The following is an 11606-nucleotide window of genomic DNA, read 5'->3' on the forward strand; positions in this document are numbered from 1 at the left end:
CAATACACATTAATTTTTAGGAAATAAAGTGTAGTTGAGTAAAAAATAAGTGTTCTTTATTATACTTAAATTTCTTCTTAGGTAACACCTGAATAGTAAATTTAGTATATATAACTTATGCATTATAACTATGGTTGTTGAATGATGTTGATCTTTTAGCTCAAAGTAAAGGTTCTGAATAGATGCATTACAGAAATTTCTTCTGTAAGTATTTAAGTTCTTAAAGAAAATTTGCTTTATTGTTAGGTGCCCAATTCAGAGTATGTGTGAGTAAAATAGTTAAAATGGCTCAAACACTTGGTAGCAGAAACCTAAATAAAAGTCCCTTTAAATCAAATGTCAAGCACCATCCTTGGGCACAAATTCTTCCTGGGAGCAAAGAGGTTCAGTATGAGAGTTAAAGGAATGTGTTTTAACAATGGCATGTCGCTTTGTCAGGGATGTCTTTGTAATGACTAAGAAGCAGGTTAATAGGATGATTAGAATGAAGGCTAAATATGACAAAAGCACAAAACACTTTCTTCATGTCATTCCTCTGAGATATGTGGGTGGCAAATATTATCTCTGTTTCATAGATTGAAAAATGAAATAGTTTAAGCACTCAGAGGCATTTTACTGACATTCAGATTTTTAAACAGGTGTAGTTTCTTTTTATAGATCTCTAATAGTAATTACATCAGCTTTAGGCTCCTGAAATATTTTCAAATGTCTAGGGTTGTTGACATAATGAATGTTTCATTCTTCACTCTTTTTAGTTCTTCATAAACCCTTTAAGTCTCTTTAGGTACTAAAGAGTTAGAAAAAAATAAGAATGTTATTTCTAATTGCAAAGAGAATATGTAAGATTTATGGTACTGGTACCAAAACAGAGATATAGATCAATGGAACAGAACAGAGCCCTCAGAAATAATGCTGCATATCTACAACCATCTGATCTTTGACAAACCTGACAAAAACAAGAAATGGGGAAAGGATTCCCTATTTAATAAATGGTGCTGGGAAAACTGGCTAGCCATATGTAGAAAGCTGAAACTGGATCCCTTCCTTACACCTTATACTAAAATTAATTCAAGATGGATTAAAGACTTAAATCGTACACCTAAAACCATAAAAACCCTAGAAGAAAACCTAGGCAATACCATTCAGGACATAGGCATGGGCAAGGACTTCATGTCTAAAACACCAAAAGCAATGGCAACAAAAGCCAAAATTGACAATTGGGATCTAATTAAACTAAAGAGCTTCTGCACAGCAAAAGAAACTACCATCAGAGTGAACAGGCAACCTACAAAATGGGAGAAAATTTTCACAACCTACTCATCTGACACAGGGCTAATATCCAGAATCTACAATGAACTCAAACAAATTTACAAGAAAAAAACAAACAACCCCATCAAAAAGTGGGTGAAGGATATGAACAGACACTTCTCAAAAGAAGACATTTATGCAGCCAAAAAACACATGAAAAAATGCTCACCATCACTGGCCATCAGAGAAATGCAAATCAAAACCACAATGAGATACCATCTCACACCAGTTAGAATGGCAATCATTAAAAAGTCAGGAAACAACAGGTGCTGGAGAGGATGTAGAGAAATAGGAACACTTTTACACTGTTGGTGGGACTGTAAACTAGTCCAACCATTGTAGAAGTCAGTGTGGCGATTCCTCAGTGATCTAGAACTGGAAATACCATTTGACCCAGCCATCCCATTACTGGGTATATACCCAGAGGATTATAAATCATGCTGCTATAAAGACACATGCACATGTTATGTTTATTGCAGCACTATTCACAATAGCAAAGACTTGGAAGCAACCCAAATGTCCAACAACAATAGACTGGATTAAGAAAATGTGGCACATATACACCATGGAATACTATGCAGCCATAAAAAAAGGATGAGTTCATGTCCTTTGTAGGGACATGGATGAAACTGGAAACCATTATTCTCAGCAAACTATTGCAAGGACAAAAAGCCAAACACCGCGTGTTCTCACTCATAGGTGGGAATTGAACAGTGAGAACACATGGACACAGGAAGGGGAACATCACACTCCAGGGACTGTTGTGGGGTAGGGGGAGTGGGGAGGGATAGCATTAGGAGATATACCTAATGCTAAATGACGAGTTAATGGGTGCAGCACACCAACATGGCACATGTATACATACGTAACAAACTTGCAGATTGTGTGCATGTACCCTAAAACTTAAAGTATAATAATAAAATTAAAAAAAAAAGATTTAGAGGTGTTTTTTAAAGAACACTTGTAAGATGTATCTCATTATTGGCCTTTATACAACTGATACCAAAAATGGCTATTTGACACATTTATCATCTACGTTTTTGACCAAAAGGCAAAAAATATCCAAAAAAGCCAAATCTTTATCTATTATAATAAACTAGAAAATTGAACATCCAATCTTAAAAGCCCTATAATAAGTGCTATGATAAGTTTACCATTAAAAATGCTGTGGAACTCTGAAGAAAATTAATGGAACTTAAATGATTTTAATGAATTAAAAATCACAGTGTTCAGCAGTCGTGAGTTATGTAACTAAGACGTCCTAACAGCAATTGTTCTCTCTCCGCCAATTGATTGAGTGTTGCATAGGGATCCTGTAGTTCTCATTTCTGATCAATACAATCATTCCTCAGACTACTGTTGAGGGCACACCCTCTCACCCAAACAAATTTACCTCAATCCATAAAGATTATTATAAATATTAGTATCAACTTTCTGAATTAGAAAAAAAGCATGAGTGTTGTCTATCCTAATAAGGAGAATATTCTATGATCTTCATCTGGAATTCCCTGAAAGTTCACTAAAATTCTACGTAACCCAAGCAGATTTGTACAAGAGTATCTAAAACTTCACTTGTTTTTATATATGTCTCTAGGGGGAATAGATAGTAATGTATTTTATAAAAGTCAATTACTTTATCTCTCATTTATTAGAGATAAATTATATCACTGTAAATTTTTAACAACAAAAAAAGAATTGTGGTAATAGCAATTTATCTATGGTAATTGTAAAACAAATTAAATTAATTAGAAATCCAATTATATTATCTATGTTGGCCTTCATAGCCCTTCTAAAGCAATTAGTCTTCATCCATCTTTACTTAAGAAATGATGCAATTAGTTTTATGGCATTTTCTGTGAAATGTGTTATATGATATTGCAGTTTAGAAATTTGACATGGTTCAGTAATAAATTGTGTGTTGCTTTGAAAATTGTCAACATAAAAATGTTCATATATATGTGGTAGATATTTAACCCTCAAAATTAGCTTAATCTGTTTAAGGCTAATACTTGTTAATTAAATTATTTTCATAAGCAAATGAATCTTTAATAAACGTAGCTTTCTGGATTCTATTACTATTTTTTTCCAAGTAGCATTAATTTCCCTTCTTTATTTGTTATAATAAACTCCAAGGACCTAAAGTTTTACTTATTACAAATAGTGGATAACCCGTTTGGATCCAATTAGCAACATCTATAGCTTATTTATTGGTGCTGATTTCATAATTTGTGTTGGAAAGCTATAATATAGAAAGGAAGGAAAGGAAGCAGGAAGGTAGGAAGGAAGAAAGGGAGACAGAAATAAGATGTAAAAATTCTGTATGCTAAGAGAGTTCTACCAAGAGGAATGTTAAAAAACAAAAACTGGAAACAATCTAATACCTATCAACTGATAAATGAATAAACAATATGTGGTATATCCATACAATGGAGTATTATTTAGTGATAAAAATGAAGCAAATACTGACACTTGCTGTGTCATGGGTAAAACTCAGAAATGTTGTGCTACATGAAAGAAGTCAAACATAAGAGACTAAATATTGTATTGTTGTATCTATTTATAACAACTATATAGAAAAGGTAAATTTATAAAGTAAATTAGTTTTTTTTAATTTTAGTTGAGGTGGGGTTCCTCATGTTGGTCTAGCTAGTCTCAAACTCCTGACCTCAAATGATCCGCTCGCCTTGGCCTCCCAAAATGCTAGGATTACAGGTGTAAGCCACTGCGCCTGGCATGTGAAAGACATATTTACAGAGTCACGATATTTGCATCTTTTTTAAGACAGAAGATTATGTTCTTTAATATAATTTTTCAGCATCTGCAACAATAATTTCTTCTTTCCCAAATTTAAAACTTGTTTTTGATAGATCAATTTGTGATGTACAAATCAGAAAATTAAGATGTACCCTACTGAGGTACTTGATTGGCAAAATTACCCCTTCTCTGATTAACTTCAAAAGAAGTAAACATGTCTATGGAAGCACCTAATGTTATATAGTAAGAATAAAGAGAGTACTGATTATAATCAAATGTCTAAAAAATGCAAATGCCTGTCTACACAAAAACAAAGACTTGCTCTTTGGGAGATATTGTAGATTATAGTGCAGGAAGATTATAGGCAGAAATTGGTTATAAATATTTTATTATGTAGAGGAAAGATGGAAGAAACTAACATTTTTATATATATATATATATCTAGTTTATTTTTGACATAGTGTTGAGCATTTTTATTAACTCTGTATTTTAATCTTCATTTTTTAGATGAGAGAAATTATGTTCAGTGAGTGTAATATAATACAAATAATGACATGGTCTCACCATAAAGGATCTCATTTCTCACAAAAATAATATAAAGAAGGAAAAGTTGAATATTCACTTATTTTTATAAGATGAAAAAAATACATGACAAAATTTTAGCAAATGTCAACAGAACACATTGCAGATGAACACATTGAAAGTGGTATGCTTGGAGCATCATTTTAAAACCTGAATAATTCAAGAAGCATATATGTGTTCTTAACAAATCTCTGTTTCTGCATATTTTCTGTTGTTAGTATTGCTGCCCAAGAGACAGTATAGTGGTCTGCATAAAACATCAAAACATAGCAAATGATTTGCTTGACAGTTAATCCACTATGATAAAACATAGTTATATGCTTTTTAAGGTTTTATAAAAACCTGATCAAATCCAGAACATGTGTATTCAAGGTAGTCATCTCGTATTCAAGGTAGTCATCTCCCATGAAACATTTTCTAAAACACTTAATCAAAATTACAAAACCTGTTCATGTCGTTGTATTAACAAAACTATTTCAAGTTATTTCTTTTTCCTTTAGTTTTTAAAGGTTTGAAATATTAAGCTCATAGAGACTCTGAAATATTTTACTATTCAGTGGAGAACATTACCAGTGCCATTACCAAAATAGCATAGTAATATTTGGGCAGAGTGTGTTCTGTGATAGTAAATTTATACATGACTAGAACACAAAAACAATATTTAACTTTCATCTCTGAGCTTAGTGAAGTGCAAACTATGCAATTTTTTCTGTCATTATCTAGTAGCTTTCTGATTCTGTGTCAGCTTTTCCATAAAGTGGGTTATATAACTATAAGGGAAGATTTAAGAAGGCAACAGAAAAACTAGAGTGTCAAGCCATAAAATTCTCTCTAAGCAGCTGAAATTTTAGAAAAATTTCTTTGGAGTCTTAAATTTTTTTGTCCAGATGCATATTTATGTGCATGAATATCTAGTCATTTTAAAATATGTCGCTATTCAAAACTTTGTACAGAAAGCTACTATTTAAAGCAGAAAATGTCGTTCTCAAATTATAAAAATATCAGTATATTAATGAGAATCAATATATTTCTTTTAAAATTTAAAAACAATTTTAAGTTTTGCTCCCCCTTGAGGAAGCAAATAACTTAGCTATGTACAGACACATATATATACATCAATCTTGGGGTCATATGTTATTTCATATATATATAAATATATTATATATATTGAAATATATTTTACATATTAAAATATAATTCATATCTATAATAAATGGCAGATGATATGAAAATTGATTTATCACAGTGTACAAAATAAAATATTGCAAATAAACTTTGGTGTTAATAGTGGTAAACTGATGAAGGTTAATCCATATCAGTTTACATGCCAATAATCTATTTTTTAACTTCATCAATATTAGTTAAGATGTGTTCTATGAAATATATGGATAAACGTCAAATAAGAGTGAATGGGGATTCTGCGAAGTTGATGGCAGGGGTCATAGTTTTTCAATATCCTTGGATCCCCAGACAAAAAGAGACTCAGCAACTAAATGTGAAAGTCAGGAATTTATGGGCAACCTGTTAATAAAATTTAGTTAGGAGGTGCCTGATGAACCCCAAAATAAGTGAATTGGAAAAAGAAGTCCCAACAACAGCTAGAAGTCAAGCCTAATATCACTGTCTGGCGGGGAGAAAGCACAAGAAAGCAACTGGGAATCTGAAATACTTGAGAATGGAAAAAAATCCAAATGACCAACAGGTATTTATTTAAAACCACAATGGTGTAGATTTTAGTTGTGTGCAGCAACTAAAATTGGAGAGTTTTACCTACTGGAAATGTGGGCAAGTGCAAATGTGTTTAAGAAGATGTGAAGGGGCTGAATCAGTCATCAAAACTGAACGGCCAAGGAACATTCCAGAATAGCTAAAACACATTAAAGCTATGGTACAAAACATGAAAGAAGGTAAATAAGAATTATACAAAATTCAAAATGAGACTATGCAACTCAGGATATAATTAGAAAGGCTATTTCTGGTTATGAAAACCAAACTAGAGAGAATGAAAAAAACCAATAAATACAAAAGATTAAAGCCTTAATAGAAATAGTCAAATGGATGAAAATTTTAAAAATCAAAAAGAAATTGAAAAATTGTTTTTAAAAAAATGGATTTGAGATAAGTAATAATTACAGAAGGTAGTAAAAAAATCCAAAATAGATAATAATGTTTTCAGGAATAAATACAAAAACAAAGGAACATAATAAATAAAACCAATTATAATTTAAGTAACATTCCTGAACAATTAAACAAATTGAGGTGGCATCAGTGAAAATGGCTGAATAAGGAATTACAAAAGACTGTCTCTGCACAAAAAAAGTGAAGAAACTGGTAAGCACTGTCAGAAGCAACTTTATGAGAACTCTGGAAAAACTAATCATAGGTTTCTGGTAATCAGGAAAATGCTTAATTAAGAAAAAAAAAATCAAGAAACTTGATTCTTGCTAGTATATGTTTGTGGAGTTTTAATTTCTCTGGGCAGCATCCCCCACCTGTGCAGCAACTTTGAGCACAACAATTATCATTTTTGATACAGGTTATAGGTGCCTAGCACTAGGGGGAGCAAAATAAATCTCATTTTCAATAAAGTATGACTATTTGTTTTGACACGTCTGCTGGCTCCCTGAAGGACCACTAGACTTGTCTTTATTTTACTGAACTCTGAACTCTCCCAGTACTGAAATGGCTACCAGGAAAAAAAATTTTAAACAAATACATTATTCATTGCCACCTAGGGCAAGGTATAACAGTTGGGGTAAACAATAGACAAAGCTAAAAGTTTTGGAGGAAAGCTTAGAGAATTAGATGCTTCTGGTAATAAGGGAAATAAAAATCTTTCATATACTACTGAGAACCTCTGAGGCTACAATATACATGTTAAGAAAAAATGTGTTAAGGCCCCAAGCTCTCACTGTGACTTGAACTCTACTCAATCAGAAGTAAAGCATTAGGCAGAATTGCAGTCTTCCTGTCTGAATGTGAAACATGTGCTCCAACACAGAAACAGAGACTATCTCCAAAGACTGGGGTTTTGGTGTTTTGTTGTTGTTGTTTCTACAAGTTTAAGGAAATCACTATTAAATCACAGCTGACCAACAATATAATGAAATGGAGATTTTAAGGAACACAAAGAAAAAATTTAGACTTTACAAAATTAGTGCAGAAAATCCACTTGACACTCAAACAAGCCAAACAATGACAATATGAAGAACATAAACCTCTGGGGAGGAGGAGAACATGATCCTGAGAGTTGTTACATAATCATATTCAAAATATCCCCTTTTCAAGAAAATAATTATAAGTTATGAAAAGAAATAAGAGTATATAACCCATATACCAAAAATACAAATAGAAATTATCAAAAATTTTTCCTGAGAAAGCCTAGACATTGAATTTACTAGACCAAGACTTAGTAAACTATTTTATTTTATGTATATTTTTAATTTTCTCATCTGAAATGTATAATCAACTATTTTAAATATACTAACATGGCTGAAGAAAATCATAGACAAACAAATAAAGGAAATCATCAGAACAATGTCTCACCAAGCAGAGAATACCCATAAACAGAAATTTTGAAAAGAAACCAAATAGAAATTCTGGTGTAGAAAAAGATAACTAAAATAAAAATTCACCAGAGGAATTCAGAAGATTTGAAAAGGTACAGGGAAGATTTGAAGGTAGATCAAATGAGATTACCAGCTCAGAGGACCATAAAGGAAAAATAATAAAGAAAAATAGAGAGCCTAAGAAACCTGTGGGATACCAAGCATACAAAAATATCCATAATGTTAGTTCTAGGAAGAGAGGAGAGATGGAAAAAAAAAAAAAGCAGCAGAAGGAATATTTAAAGAACTAGGCCAGGTGTGGTGGCTCATGCCTGTAATTTCAGCACTTTGGGAGGCTGAGGCGGGTGGATCACTTGAGGTCAGTAGTTTGAGACTAGCCTGGCCAATACGGTGAAATCTCATCTCTAGTAAAAATACAAAAATTAGCTGGGTGTGGTGGCACATGCCTGTAATCCCAGCGACTCAGGAGGCTGAGGCAGGAGAATCACTTGAACATGGGAGGCGGAGGTTGCAGTGAGCCAAGATCACACCACTGCACTCCAGCCTGGGCAACAGAGTGAGACTCCGTCTCAAAAAAAAAAAAAAAAAAAAAAAGAAAGAAAGAAAAATAGTGACTGAATTTCTCAGATTTGATGAAATACCTGAATCTGCATATACAAGAAACTTAATTAATGTCAAGGTAGATAAACGCAAAAAGATCAAAACTGAAAATTCAAAAAGAAACCTAAAACCAGCAAGAGAGCAGCAACTCATCATATACAAGGGATTCACCATAAGATTAACAGCTGATTTCTCATAAAAAAAAAAAAAAACTATGAAAGCCAGAAGACTGTGGGAAGGCATATTTAAAGCACTGAAAGGAAAAAAAAAATCAACAAAGAATTCTACATTTGGCAAAAACCGACTTCACAAATGAAGAAGGAAGTAAGATATTCCCACAGACACAGAAACTAAAAGTGTGTTTCTGGTAGATATGCCTTATAAGAAATACTAAAAGGAGTCCTTCAAACTGAAGTGAAAGTACACTAGGCTCTAGCTGAAATCCACACAAAAGAATAAAGGCAATCCACACAAAAGGCAACTACACAGGTAAATATAAGATTCAGTATTAATATAATTTTGGTTTGTAATTCTTTTTCTTGTCCTTGATTTAAAAAAAACAGTTAAACAAAACAATCATCATAAATCTATGTTAATGGGCACACAATAAATAAAAATGGAATTTCTGGCATAAAAATCAATAAAGGGGAGGCAGTTAGGAACAAAGTAACTAGTGTACATTATATGACATTAATTCAAATGATATAATAATGTTGTTATAAATTAGGATTTGTTTTGTAATCTCCAAAGGATCCATTAAGAAATAACTAGAAATCATTTAGTAAAGGTAATAAGAAAGGAATTAAAATGGAACACTTAAAATAGTTATCTAACATAAGAGATGGCAGCAAGGGATGTGTTGTGAGACAAAAATAAAAGTACAAGATATTATAGAAAGCAAATAACAAAATGGCAAAAATAACTTATTCCTTATTAATAATTATATTCATTATAATTAATTACATTTTAGATGTATTAAACTCTATAATTAAAAGATACCTTCATAAGATGAGCTAAAATAATCCAACTATATGCTGTTTGTAAGAGATTGACTTTAAATATAAAGACACAAGCAGTTTGTAAACCAAAGTAAGAAAAAACGTATTCCATGAGTGACTATACTGAGCCAGAGTGGCTATACTAATACCAGGCAAACTAGACTTTAAGTCAAATTTGTTACAAGGGACAAAGAAAAACATGCCCAGTACTGATCACAAGATCTATTTAAATAGATGTAGTAAATAGTAAAGATAATAATAAAAACTTCCAACAAAGAAAAGCCTAAGACAAGATGCTTTCAATGATAAATTCTACCAAAGATCTAAAGAAGAATTAACACCACTTCCTCTCAAGTTTTTGCAAAAAATAGAATAGGAGATATATTAGTCTGTTTTAATGCTGCTGATAAAGACATACCTGAGACTGGGCAACTTACAAAAGAAAGAGGTTTAATTGGACTTACAGTTCCACATGGCTGGGGAGGCCTCACAATCATGGCAGAATGCAAGGAGGAGCAAGTCACATCTTACGTGAATGGCAGAGGCAAAGCTTGTGCAGGGAAACTCCCGTTTTTTAAAACCATTGGCTCTTGTAAGGCTCATTCAGTATCACAAGAACAGCACAGGAAAGACCCGCCCTTCCCCCACCCAATTCAATCACCTCCCACTGAGTTCCTCCCCTGGCACATAGGAATTGTGGGAGTTACAATTCAAGATGAGATTTGTGTGGGGACACAGCCAAAGCATATCATTCTGCTCCTGGACCCACTAAACCTCATCTTCTCACATTTAGAAACCAATCATGTCTTCCCAACTGTGCCCCAAAGTCTTAACTCATTTCAGCATTAACCCAAAAGTCCACAGTCTAAAGTCTTTTCTGAGACAAGGCAAGTCCCTTCCACCTATGAGCCTGTAAAATCAGAAGCAAGTTAGTTACTTCCTAGATACAATGAGGGTGCAAGCATTGGGTAAATATAGCTGTTCCAAATGGGAGAAACTGGCCAAAACAAAGAGGCTACAAGGCCCCATGCAAGTCCATAATCCAGCAGGGCAGTCAATTCTTAAAGCTCCAAAATGATCTCCTTAGATTCCATGTCTCTCATCCAGATCATGTTGACACAAGAGGTGGGTTCCCATGGTCTTGTGGAGCTCTGTCCCTGTGGGTTTTCAGGGAACAGCCTCCCTCCCAGCTGCTTTTATGGGCTGGCATTGAGTGTCTGCAGCTTTTCCAGGTACCCGGTGCAAGAAGTTGGTGAATCTATCATTCTGGGTTCTGGAGGATATGGCCCTTTTCTCACAGTTCCATTAGGTGGTGCCCCAGTAGGGACTCTATGTGGGGGCTCCAACCTCACATTTCCCTTCTGCACTGCCCTAGCAGAGGTTCTCCATGAGAGCCCCTCCCCTGCAGGAAACTTCTGCCTGGACATTTAGGCATTTCCACATATACTCTGAAATCTAGGCAGAGGTTCCCAAATTGCAATTCTTGACTTCTTTGCACTGGCAGACTCAACACTATGTGGAAGCTGCCAAAGTTTGAGGCTTGCATCCTCTGAGGCCACAGCCCAAGCTCTACATTGGCCCCTTTCAGCCATGGCTGGAGTGACTTGGACACAGGGTACCAAGTCCCTAGGCTGCACACTGCACAGTAACCCATGGGCAAGCCCACAGAACCACATTTTCCTCCTAGGCTTCCGGTCTTGTGATGAGAGGGGCTACTGCTAAGACCTCTAACATGCTCTGGAGACCTTTTCCCCATTGTTTTGGGGGTTAATGTTCAGCTCTTTGTTACTTATGC

The sequence above is a fragment of the Pongo pygmaeus genome, chromosome 13, assembly GCF_028885625.2.
Source record: "Pongo pygmaeus isolate AG05252 chromosome 13, NHGRI_mPonPyg2-v2.0_pri, whole genome shotgun sequence".
NCBI lineage: Eukaryota > Metazoa > Chordata > Mammalia > Primates > Hominidae > Pongo > Pongo pygmaeus.